Consider the following 14,410-nt stretch of genomic DNA (forward strand, 5'->3'; position numbering starts at 1 on the left):
ATGATAATATCATATAATCTTTAAACCTAGAGATATGGTTATTGTTTGCTAGTTGATTATACATTGATAATGCGAAAACGCATCAGTAACTTGATGTCATAAAACGCATTATTGTGTATGGTTTAACTGGTAAATGATAAAGGCATATTAGTCGACGTTTTTCTGTTCCTTTTATTCTATGAGGATAAAAGCGATATCTCGGCCACTTGATGATTTGGTTTGACTTATGTGCCGGGCCCGGTCAAGATGAAGTTGATGTGTTCAACTGAGTTCTATGTCGAACGAATCAGAGATCAAGAAACAAAATGTTGTACGATAAGTATCGTTAGCATGATATCTAGAACAGAGGATTATACGATCCCTTATCTAAAGGACAAGTTATTGGTCAGAGTTGACAGCGGCTATTGAAAGCTACGATTGCTATCGGGTACGGAAGTAATACGTGAGATATAGTTACTAGACTTATCCAAGTGGGAGACTGTTGGATTAATGTCTAAGTCAGTAACCATATTTGGTATATACTTGACCCGAGTGTGCATGGTCCTTTTGAGTTGCCTTCACCAAAGCAACTTGACAAGGTAATTTGATATGAGAGAGGAGATATTATGATTTATTAATATATTATAATAATAATATATTAAAGGAGAAATCATATTTATTTGATTAGTATTAGTCATGAATTAATTAGGAATTAATTTGGTGACTAAAAGAGACAAATTAAATAAAGGGGTATAAACTGTCAATTGTGTGATAGTTGAGTTTTGGGCTAGGAAACCTAATGGACTAAGGGGGAACGAAATTATGATGAAGGATCATCATATTTTCGTCCAAGGCCTCATTCCATAAGGTTTCTTGGGCTGCTTGGTGGCTAAGCTGTCCATTAGGGTTTTGACTGAAACCCTAGTACCCTATACTATAAATACATGCCCTATGCTTCAATTTAAGGCCACTTGATTCCAAGGGAACCCTAGGGCTGAAATTAGCATCATTCCCTTCTCTCTCTTAGTTTCCTTCTTGCTTCAAGGTGTTTGTGAGCCATTAGAGGCACTACAATTGTGGTGCTTGCTTTCAAGAGTTCAAGAGAGTTCAAGAGATCAAGGAAACTAGTTGTTATTGATATATAACAACGAAGGTATGTTTTCTACACTTCTATGTAAATTTCGAAAATTATAGAAGCATGCTAGGGTTTATTTTGTGTTCATAAAGTTGTATGTCTTATAGTGAAAACATAGATCCAAACTAAGGTTGCATGCACACATAGGATTGTTTGTATAAAACCTATCAAGTATGTCATCCACATACAATACCAAAAAGCTAACTATACTCCCACTAGCCTTGACATACACACAAGATTCATCTTCACTCCTAGAAAAGCCAAATTCCTTGACCTTTTCATCAAAGCAAAGATTCCATCTGCGAGGTGCTTGCTTTAATCCATAGATGGATTTCTCAAGCTTACACACTCTATTAGGGTACTCGTTACTGATAAAACCCTCTGGCTGACTCATGTAAACATCTTCAACCAACTTTCCATTAAGGAAAGCGGTTTGACATCCATTTGCCATATTTCATAGTCATGAAATGCAGCTATGGCTAACAGAACCCGAATAGACTTAATCTTGGCTATTGGAGAAAAGGTCTCATCATAATCCAATCCAGGAATTTAAGAGAAGCCCTTTGCAACCAGTCTAGCCTTATAAGTGTGTACTTTGCCATCCATGTCGGTCTTCTTCTTGAAGACCCATTTCCACCCTACAGTCTTACGACCTGGTACATTCTCAACCAAGTTCCAAACTTGATTGTCATACATGGATTGTATCTCGCTATCCATAGCCTCTTTCCATTTAGCAGACTTGGGGCCTGCCATGGCTTCCTCGTAGCTGTTAGGGTCATCTTGACTTACTAGTGTCCCATCACTAATAAGTGTCTCACCTTCTGCAGTAATATTGAATCCATAGTAATGCTCAGGTGCACTCCTAACTCTCGTGGAACGTCTCAGAGGTACAGATTCGTCAATTGGCTCAACAGGAGTTTCCTCCTCAAGTTGAGGGCTAGAGTTTGAAGTTCCTTCACCACTTGACTCTTGAATTTCTTCAAGATCAATTTTCTTCCCACTGTCTCCTTGGCTTATAAACTCTCTTTCTCGAAAGACTCCTCTTCTTGCTACAAAGACCACATTGTCACTAGGTCTGTAGAAGATGTAGCCAAAGGATTGTTGTGGGTAGCCGATAAAAATACACCTCTCGCTTCGAGGTTCGAGCTTATCATGAGTCTCGCGTCTCACGAAAGCCTCGCAACCCCAAATCTTGATGTGGTCTAGTTTAGGTACTTTACCAGTCCACATCTCGTGAGGAGTTTTGGCAACTTTCTTTGTAGGGACTAGATTAAGAATATGGGCGGCAGTCTCTAAGGCATACCCCCAAAATGAGATTGGTAGTGAAGCTCGACTCATCATGGAACAAACCATGTCTAACAAGGTTCGATTATGCCTCTCAGCCACACCATTCAACTGTGGTGTCCTGGGAGGTGTCAAATGTGTAGACAATCCCACATTCCCTTAGATAGTCGAGGAATTCTGAACTAAGATACTCACCACCTCGATCGGATTGAAGAATCTTAATGTTCCTGCCCAATTGATTCTCGACTTCCTGTTTAAATTCCTTAAACATCTCGAAAGTCTCTAACTTATGCTTGATTAAGTAGACATATCCATATCTACTGTAATCATCAGTAAAAGTCAAATAATAACGATTAGCATCCCTTGTGGCATGTTTGAATGGTCCACACACATCCGTGTGTATAAGGTCCAACAAACCTTCACCCCTTTCACACGAGCCTGTGAAGGGTGACTTTGTCATTTTTCCAAGTAAGCATGATTCGCAACTATCATCTGACTTTAGGTCAAACGACTCCAAGACTTCATCCTTTTGGAGTTGGCCTATGCGTTTCTTGCTTATATGTCCAAGACGACAATGCCATAATGATGCTTTATCCAAGTTATTATTATTAGGATAATCAATACACAAAACATTATTTCCTAAGTTATCTACAACAGATACAACTTCATACACACCATCACAAGGTAATGCTTTAAAATAAAGAACATTATTAAAGAAAGAATTAATCGAACCAACTTCATTATCAAATGAAAAGGTGAAACCTTGTTTATACAATGCATGAAAGGAAATAATATTTCTTGCCATTTCTGGCGAATAACAACATTTATTCAAATCTAAATTTAACCCACTACTTAGCGATAAAGTATAAACTCCAATCTTGGTGACAGGTGTAACTTTCCTATTCCCCATGATTAAGTTTATTCTTCCTTGCTCCACATTCTCACTTCTTCTTAGTCCCTGCAAGTCACAACAAATGTGAATACCACAGCCGGTATCAAGGACCCAAGACTTAGAATGGGGTGGGTTATTAGAAATGATAGTGTAAATACCTGCATGGTTGGGTTTAACTTTCCCATCCTTCACATCTTGCTGGTATTTTGGGCAGTTCTGCTTCCAATGTGATTTTTCATGGCAATAGAAGCATTCAGCCTCTTTTGGGTCAGAAAAAGGAGTGATGAAACCTTTCTTGGTTCCACTTGAGGAAGAGCCATCAAGGGTCCTAACCTTGGTACCCTTCGAAGAACTCTTTCTCTTCTTCCCTCGACTTTTCCCGATTGCCAAAACCGGAGTGGAGTTTGGAGTAGGAGTGTTAACAACCGACTTCCCCTTAAGACCTGATTCTGCAGTCTTGAGAAGTCCCTGAAGTTTGTTGAGTGTGACCTCTTCCTTATTCATGTGATATGTCATGCGGAATTGATCATAGCACGATGGTAAGGAGCGCAAAATTATATCTATTGCAAGCTCCTCAGGGAAGTTCACATTAAGCTTTAGCAATCGATCCACATACCTTTGCATTTTATGCATGTGGCTCGTGACGGAATCCCCGTCCTTCATCATGGTTGTTATCATGGAGCAGATGATTTCGTACCTCTCTTGTCGTGCACTTTGATGGTATCTTTCCATCAAATCTTGGTGCATTTCATAAGGTTAGATATCCTCTTAGTGTGTTGGTTAACCACACATGCTCCACCAACGACTTAGACAAAGTGTAAAGTGTAATTTCATGGATTAGCACCTTATTCACATTTTTCCCTAAAGTAACTAAGATTAGCAATTTAATAAAACATTTAGTTACTTTATAATATTCATCACACTTTGAATGAGAATTTATAAGTCCTTGTCTTACCCGTTCGGTTAACGACCCTCCACCAATCAAGCAAGCGGTGGGTGAGAGTAGACACCCATTAAGTCACCATTTTATAGGCAACAACCTTATACCCACCTTATAGACCGGCTTCATGAATGAGGCGTACTAGCGGTAAGACGACTTTGTTCTTATATATATATATATATATATATATATATATATATATATATATATATATATATATATATATATATATATATATATATAAAATTATTAAATCATCATAATATAAGTATAAGGGTTGAATTTTAAATTTTAAAATTCTAAGGGTTGGAACTAAAGTTTTAACTTAACTTTACTTGTTCCAAAACTTGAGGGCAAGTTTTGTAACTTTCAAAACTTTTCATTTCTTGTAACTTATGAGTTTAATAGAGTAATAAAATGAAGACTCTTCATTTTCTAACTCTTGTCTTCTTTTAATGGTTTTAATTCAAGTGTGACTCTTGGTTTTCCATAACTTGAGGACAAGTTATGGACTCCATTAAAACACATTATGATCAAGAATTAATCTACCACATAGGTTACAAATAATTCCTATGATCATCTAAAACATCATAAGAACAAGAACATGAATATGAACACATTCATAAATCAAAATTACACTTAAAACTTTGTAATTTTGATAACTAGTTGTTGTAAATGAATTAGAAAGAACATTACACCATCAAAACAAGTTTTCAAGTACCAAAACAGTTTAGGGTAATGTTTCTAGTCCATTTCCAGCAACTAAAGTCGAAATTCTGCAACCTGTCAACCCTACTCGCCAAGTGCAAGAACTTACTCGCCGAGTTGGTTGAAGATACACGTGAACTCGACGAGTCCCCCCTATGGACTCGACGAGTCCATTCGTAGACAGCAAGATTTTTGACTTTTTTCAACTTTTAAGCACAAATAAAAAGCAAACAAGCCTAGGCTCTGATACCACTGATGGGTTTTGAGCATTCTAACACTTCCTAAGTGTACATGCAACCCTAATAACCTTGGATCTATGTTTGTCTAATTATCATGCAAAGTTGAATTCCAAGGCTATATTCCTATCTAGCATACATGGGGAACAATTTTAACTTGAATGATAGATAGAATAACTTACCTTGTTGTTGCTTGTGTTCCTTGAAACCTTATGAGCTTAGCACCCCAAGTGTGATGCCTCAAATGCTTCACACAACACCAAATGCTCTTGGAAAGACTTATGAGAGAATCCACACTTCTTGAAATCGGCCAAGCCCTCTTGTTTCCTTAGTGTAGCCGATTTTGGTGGAGAATGAGATCCTTATATAGTGTTGACACATCTAGGGTTACACCATGTAAACCCTAATGTGTCATGACTCTTCATTTCCATGACCCATGGGTTTGTAACTCCCATGGAGCATCCATGGAGCATCCTATGGGTGGAACCCAACTTGATAATCCATGGAGCCTCTTAGCCCACTATACAAGATATGGATGATTTACATAATCAACCCATATATTTAATTAGTTATCTTTTGATCACTTAATTAATTCTAAATTAATTCTTGATCAAACTAATCAAATAATATTATTAATATATTAGAACTTATAATATATTAATAATCTCCAAGTGTTATTTCTCTCATTTAGTCTATCCAATTGCATGGTGCCATGCAACCCAAATGGACCATGCCGGGTCAGGTCAACTACATACCAGAAATAGTTATGGACTTAGACACCTTATCCAACATGAGCTTGTTGTGTTCTTGTGGACTTTAGAGAGTCAAGAAGAAGCATGAAAGGGTGTGAAGTCGAAGAACAAGCTGTGGATCTGAGCTTCCTTAGGGCTTGAGCACCATTTGAAGGTATAAAGCTCCAAACTTTCCCTCTCTTTCTGTTTTGTGCATTTTAGGGCCCGTTTTAGGGTTTTTGGTCCCAAGCTTGAGACTTTATGAGTTGATGCACTCCAAATCTTAATAGCCGTCCTTTTAAGTGTATCTAATGGTGAAGAACCATAAAAATGAGATCTTGATCGTGTGAATATACCCATGCATGATGTTGTGAGCATTTTGGGTTATGAAAGTAAGAGTTTTTATGTGTTGTGACCTCACCAGCCATGCAAAGGCTTAAAGTCGATGACTTTATGGAGTAAGAGATGTTAGGAAGTCCATATCCAAGAGATAAGACAAGGTCTTAATGGGTTAAGACCCAGAAATGTATTTAAGCAAAAATGAGAGTACGCCCAGCGTAATCCTAGTACGCCCCACGTACTAGGCTGAGGTCCCCGATCAGATTTGTGCATGTTTGAGTACACTGAGCGTACCAAGAGAGGTACGCCCCGCGTAACCCCTCTGTGGGCTTGTGGACTAAGTGATCTTTTGGGCCGGAATCCTTGGGCCTGCTTAGTGGAGCCTGTGATCTGAGAATTAAATTGATGTCTTAGGCCTCATGTTGGGCTAGCCTTGTAGGATGAGGTTGGGCCTTGGTGGGCCCAATGGGTTAGGACCGTAATGGACTGGTAGATGGTCTATCTTTAGACCTGGTGATTGAGAAATTGGACTTAGTTCCTGATTGGGTTAATTGTTGGATTTAACACAGAGTTAGAAGTCGGTGTTTGGCAAGCAACATGATTGGAGGTTGATTCTTAGTGCCAGGTGAGTTTCCTCACTATACTGTACCCGGAAGGGTTTTTATTGTGTGACCGAAAGGTCGGATATGTTATGAGTTATATGCGTTGGATATGATAAGTTAATCGTTTGTATGTGCTATGTATGCTATGCTTGATATGGGCCAGAAGGCATTATGTTATGGGCCGGAAGGCATATATGATATGGGCCGGAAGGCGTTGTGATGTGAACCGTAAGGTTGACGCAAGTAGGACCGGAAGGTTTACCGAGTCGGGACGGAAGTCCCCTGAGACACATGGACCAGAAGGTCAGGGCCTGGAAAGGCGTATGTTGCTAAGTAGTATCTTGGGGAACTCACTAAGCATTTATGCTTACAGTTGTCATGTTATGTGTTTCAGGTATCAGTGATGTTCGTGGGAAGGCGTCGGCTTGATCAGTACACACACGAGATTTTTATGCTATGAGATCTTGGGATTTGTATATGTTTTGAAATGAGTTCAAACAATGATGTTTTTTTATGAATAATAAATGAATTATGTTCTTTATAAAATGCGAAAATAATTTTGAAAATTTACGGTGTTACAGTACAATCGAGCCGGTGTCGTCCCGTGATCCTGAGAAAACTTGAAACACATAGCACAAACAATGTAAGCACGAAGCTTAGTAAGTTCCCTAAAATACCACATATAACACATACTAGCTACTCGAGGCTATAACTTTGTGGGCTCTTTGGCCCTAACTCTGTAGACCCTCTGTTCCTAACTCTGTGGACCTTCCGGTCCTAACTCTGTGAACTCTAGAATACCCACAACATAAATCATAGAGAAATAATGCAGTGCAACACATCACATAAATAGCATACAAGATACTCTGTCACATAACCCTAGGTACCACTCAAGGTAAGGTATAGTGAGAAGACTCACCTCAGATGTCTCTGGTAATCTCGCACGCGTATACACTGGTCTAGCCTCTGCCTAAACACATAAACAATTATCTCAATCAATAACAACTCTCCAGGGTAGACTAATCCCTTCCATGTCCTCTAAGAAGGTTAAAAGACCATTTTACCCTTCAAATGGTCCACATTACCAATTGTTGACCAAACCCTAAAAGTCAACTCAAGTCAACGGTCAACTCTGACCTGACTCGTCGAGTACACAAAGGTGACTCAGCGAGTCCATGCATGTCTTCTAACTCTTCCAAGGCCTCACTCGACTCGTCGAGTGAACCTTCCACTCGACGGGTTTCCACTGGATTCGTATCGCGGGGAAACCCAACTCGACTCGTCGAGTCTCCCCATGGACTCGGCAAGTTGCTCCCATGTCAGCACTCATTTGACCTTCTAAGGTCAGATCTGTTCCTCTAATCCATAGATCTGGCTTCCCTATAACCAATAACCATGTAAAGGTCAAGGCTTGACATACATGCAAAGCTCACAAGGCTTTCCTTGGAGAAATGGCTCCAAGAATGGCATCAAAGTCTCATTCTCTCAATGAACCAACATAAAGCATACAAAATAAGGCCCTATGGACCTCTATGGGTCCAGATCTGGGATCTCTCACACAAAGGGACCCCATACTCATCACTACAAGCCATAGGAAGGTGTAGAAAACCCTAAAATCACCAATCTCACTCAAAATAGAAAAAGGAATTCGATTTGATACCTCTACAATGGAGATACGAGCTCAAGAACTCTGATTCAACAACTCCCTTGACCTCCCTTTGCTGGAAATGACTTCTCCCTTGCAAAATCACACCAAGAATGCTTAAAATGGATTTATCTCTCTCACTCTTCGCTCCAGCTCTCTAGGGTATCTCTCTCTGGACTGGTAGCCGCACAAGAGGGCTATAAGGTCCTTTAAATAGGTCTCAAACCCGGATAATTAGGGTTTTCCTTAACAGCACTGACTCGGCGAGTCCAAATACCCGACTCGTCGAGTCCCTTCATTAAACAGGTCATCAAGTCACAATCCTACTCGACGAGTTGAGGCATCAACTCGCCAAATCTCTTCATATCCAATAATAAAATACTCAAATTTCCATGCCTAGATATTCGAATGTTACAATATCTGCCTAAACCTACTTCTAGTGACGTCCAACACATATATGCTCATCATTCGAATGTGCACAGCTTCCCTGGAATGTTATGAAGCCTAGAAGCGTAGATCACCTCCACTGTGAATGGGGCAATTCTCTGAATTCCCATTAAAGCCAGTACACTCTAGACGATCATAGTTATCCAACTATGATACTTGAAACGTTATCCTCACAAGATTTATGGATATAACATGCATTCTTTGGTTTTGTTGGTTCCTTCAATAACATTAATGTGCTTAACATGTCTCCTTTATTCGATGATGTGTATAATGGGACTGCACTAGATTCTTCATTTCAAGTGTGTAGAAATTCATATAGGAACAGGTATTATCTTGTGAATGGTATCTATCTAGAATGTGCTTGTTTTGTGAAGTCACTATCTTGTTCAAATGATTGCAAAAGGTTGAATTTTAAGAGATTTCAAGAGAAGGCGAAAAAAGGATGTTAAACGAGCATTTGGTGATTTGAAAAAACGTTGGCACATTCTTAAATATCATACACCTTATATGAAGGAGAAGAAAACGAGTGATGTGATATATACGTGTATCATATTGCATAATATGCTTCTCGAAGTCGAAAGAAATGCGGTATGTAAGTATAACGAAAACGAGATCGTTCAACTGATACAAGTTTTTAAGGTTAGAAGCGAGGAATATTTGCTGAGAAGTACAATAATTCATGATATTAAGACGCATCATGTTCTTCGTAGAGACTTGACAGAACATATTTGGTCCGTCAACCACAACGATTTTATTGCAGAACCGAATGATAATTTAGATGGTCATTTTTCCGATAAAGATGTCATTTAGGTCTATGTACGTTTGGTAATTTTAGTTTTCATGTTATTTATTAATTCTATATTTTTTGTTGGTTGTAATTTTCGTTGAACTTTAACTCTATGCTTTTATTTATTATTTTATTTCTAGTGAAAGACAGTCAACAACCACTGATCGATGTTATTACCTTGTGAAACAAGAAATGAATGATGCAATTACCGTGATGTCATTCTTCATTAGTCTATTCCTGGGAAGCTTCATGCTTAGTTACCTTTTCATGCCGTTCCGTAGTTACGCACAAGGTCGGCTACCCTTTCGGCATTTTATAAGTAAAGAATGGCTTCTACACGACACCCCGTTCAATAAAACTTCACAAGATTACAAAAAAGAAAGACTTATTACATTAGTCTTTGCCACTAGACTCTGTATATAAACTAATTATGTGATCTATGCAGTATACACCCTCCTCATCTCATCACTATTTTACCAACAGATTTGACTGACCTGTGAGGCTTTCAGCAAGGAAGCCAGAGATGATGGGGGATATGACTCAGTTAGGGTCTTTAATGGCTGCCGTAATGTTCGTATGGGCAATATTCCGGCAACTGTTTCCAGAAGAGTTCCAAAGGGATGTCAGGAAATACGTTAACAAAGTAGTTAGCTATGTGTACCCTTATGTCGAAATCACTTTCCATGAATACCAACCAGACAGCTGGTTCGAGCGAAGCAAAGCCTTTGTTTCCATTGAACGTTACCTCAGCACCAACTCCTCCAACAGAGCCAAAAGGCTCAAAGCAAACGTCGTCAAAGACTGTGAATCCGTCGTCCTGAGTATGGACGACTACGAAGAGGTCACAGACGAGTTCCAAGGCATCAAGATCTGGTGGACGTCGAGTAAAAGCATCCCACAACAGCGTGCTCTCTTCTCCTATCGAGGTGAGGAGGAGAAACGCTATTATAGGCTCACATGTAAAAGAGAACACCGAGATATCATTACTAAAGTTTACTTGCAACATGTACTCGATGAAGGAAAGGCTATTGCAGTGAAAACAAGGCAACGAAAGCTGTATACTAACAACAAGAGTGAGAACTGGTCGGGTTACAGGAGGACTATGTGGAGCCATATCATATTCGAGCACCCTTCCACATTCGACACTCTTGCAATGGACCCGAAAAAGAAGAAAGAGATTTTAGATGATCTTATGATGTTCAGCAAGTCGAAAGACTACTACAAGAAGGTGGGCAAGTCATGGAAACGAGGATATCTTCTTTATGGTCCCCCAGGAACGGGAAAGTCTAGCATGATTGCTGCCATGGCTAACCTTCTGGAATACGACATTTATGATCTTGAACTAACATCCGTGAAGGATAACACGGACTTGAGGAAGCTACTCATTGACACATCAAGTAAGTCTATAATTGTGATTGAAGATATCGACTGTTCACTTGATTTAACTGGTCAGCGAAAGGAGAAAAAAGAAGAGAGTAAAGAGGAGGAGAAGGATCCAGTTAAGAAGGCCGAGGAGGAAAAGGGTAAGAAGAATAAGGGAAGTGAAGTGACTTTATCTGGGCTTTTGAACTTCATTGATGGGCTATGGTCGGCTTGTGGGAGTGAGAGACTGATCGTGTTCACAACAAACTTTGTTGAAAAGCTCGACCCTGCTCTGATTAGGAGAGGGAGGATGGATAAGCATATCGAGCTTTCCTATTGTTGTTTCGAAACATTCAAGGTGCTTGCAAAGAACTATTTGGATCTTGAATCACACGACTTGTTTTCAATCATCAGTCGACTCTTGGAGGAGACCAAGATGACTCCAGCCGATGTTGCCGAAAATTTGATGCCAAAGTCATTTGAAGAGAATGCTGAGAGTTGCTTGAACAAGTTGATCCAATCTTTAGAGAATGCAAAAGAAGAAGCAAGGCTGAAAGCTGTGGAGGATGCCAGGATCAAAGCTGAGGAAGAGGCGGCTAAAAAGATTGAAGAAAATGGTGAGAAGGTACAAGAGAGTGATGCAAAGCTAGGTGATGAAGAAGGAAAGAAGACTGATAAACATACTGATGTAAAAGAAAACGGTGTCATCACTGCATAGGTATAGATATGGCGTAAAGAATTACTACCAATAGTTTTTACTTTCTTGATATGTTTATATTGTTCTGTCCTTTTCGCTTGGTTGTAATTTGTAATGAGTTGGTAGTTTTGACTTACAATTACTCAAATGAAAGTCAAAAGTCAAGTGTGGTAGTTGTGTGTTGACGTGATTCAAAAATAAACTGCTTATTATATTAGGATTTCAGCCATTCGGCATGCGATACATAATAGTATATACCAACAGGCAGGATTAGTGAATAATATAATGTATATATTTATCTTTTTGGAAAATCCAAATGGATTATAGTGTAGCGGTGTGTGGTTGATGAAAGATGCGTCATACATAGATTGTGACCTGTGAGTTCAAATCTTGTTGACCAAAGTGTATATTTTAGGAGTGTAATAAAATGTGTATATCACAAACTACTAAAGAGGTTGCGGTTACACCGTTATTGAGGTATTACGGGAAAAATCAGCAAACTTTAAAAGATATGTGCTGAAATTGTAAATCACCACAAATAAAGGAGAAAATCGACAGCTCCTAAAATTTGATGTCAAAAGTGTACAACCAAAAGAATGAAACTGCTAGAGAAAATTCAAAAATGTTGTGACAATAATGTTAAAGTTGTTAAAGTTGGGAAAAATATGGTGACAAAATTCAATATGAGATTTTTTTTCTTTATTACATCAAAATGTAAAAGTTTTTAGTGTAAAGAAGAAAAGTGTCAAATTCATAAAAGATTTGTGGCAAAAACATCAAAAATGTAAAAGTTTTGACTGTAAGGACTAAAAGTATCAAACTCACTAAAGATTTGTGGCAAAAACCAAAAGACAGAAAAATTCAATCAAAACACAAAATTATAAAAGTTTTGAATTTAAAAGCAAAAAGTGTTAAATACACCAAAGATTTGTGATAAAAACCTAAAGCTCAAAAAGATACTATTCTTAACTTTCATTTCTTTATTATTATTATTATTATTATATATATATATATATATATATATATATATATATATATATATATATATATATATCAAATAAGAAGGAAAATTTTGGTAGGAATGTAAGAAGTTTTTTTTCTACATATTTTTTTCGCGAACAAACAAAATGAATCATTAGATGATTCATTTGTAAGACGATTCACAAGAAAAAATTCTCAAAAAACATCTCGATGATTCATTTATATAATGATTTTATTGTTATTCACTAAAATTGTCATAAAAGTTAATTTTTTCTTAATTTACTTAAAAATGAATCATAAAGATGTTTTTTTGAGAATTTTTTTTTGTGAATAATCTTACAAATGAATCATCTAGTGATTCATTTTTTTTTTGTTCGTCAAAAAAATATGTAGAAAAAAAACTTCTTGCTTTCCTACCAAAAAAATTTCTTACCGGATCTATATCCGATATATATATATATATATATATATATATATATATATATATATATATATATATATATATATATATATATATATATATATATATATATATATATATATATATATATATATTAATTAGTCATATCCCAAAAGTCTAGCTCTGATAATAAAAAGAGTACACTCGACAATACGCTCATAACCCCTATATATATATATATATATATATATATATATATATATATATATATATATATATATATATATATATATATATATATATATATATATATATATATATATATATATATATATATATAATAAAAAGAGTACACTCGACAATACGCTCATAACCCCTATGTGTGAAAGAACTTAATTTAATATTACAAATTAGTCATATCCCGACAGTCTAGCTCTTTAAAAAAAAAGGTAGACAATACACTTACAACACCGAGTTTGTTCCAAGGCTTACTGCCTATAGTAAATCGCAAACCAGTAGCAATATTTTTAAGTGGACAGTCTATCTGAGATGGGGCTTCTATCCATTAGACTGGACGGAGTGACCTCTGGTTGAGGCTCGATGACATCAATGAACACCAGGAAAGGTCGACACCTTAGCATGCCGAGCTCGGTTCGGTAATTCGGTGGAAATGTATCGACGTTGACCAAGTGTCCTGGACCAATGGGGCAACGGCTCTTTTTGGTTTATTTTGTTTTAATTCCTATAAATACAACCTAACACTCATTTCATTTAACACGTTGAAATCATCTTCTACTTCTTATACATTCTCTCTAAAAATATCATCTTCATCGTCTTCATCAAGCATATTTGATGCGTTTCTTGAAATGACCATAGAGGTCATTCAGGATGTTGAATAGAAAATCGAAAAACTACGACAACAAAATGCGGATAATGGATGCCGGAGAAAAAAAGGTATATACAAAGACATCATAAGGCGGCTAATCAACGGCTCACATAAGATTACTTTGACGAAAATTTGACGTTTTAAGTATATTACTTTCGTCGACGGTTCTGTATGTATAAACCTTTGTTTTTGCATTTCGGCAACGATGTCATATCAATGTGTCCATATTTTCAACAACGTTCAGATGCTAGATGCACAGTTGGTTTTTACTCATTTACAAAAATGCACAGTTGCACTTCTTCAGTTAGTGTATGCCCTTCCCCCGATGCATTAGATGAACTTCTTAGGATGTCCAACTG

At 37.5% G+C, this 14,410-nt stretch overlaps 1 pseudogene; it reads left to right on the forward strand.

The window, feature by feature from the left end:
• The first annotated feature begins 10,136 nt into the window (after positions 1-10,136).
• LOC145000687 (AAA-ATPase ASD, mitochondrial pseudogene) lies at positions 10,137-11,957 on the forward strand (annotated as a pseudogene).
• Positions 11,958-14,410: the final 2,453 nt, after the last annotated feature.

This window comes from Lactuca saligna, chromosome 6, assembly GCF_052625555.1.
Source record: "Lactuca saligna cultivar CGN05327 chromosome 6, ASM5262555v1, whole genome shotgun sequence".
NCBI lineage: Eukaryota > Viridiplantae > Streptophyta > Magnoliopsida > Asterales > Asteraceae > Lactuca > Lactuca saligna.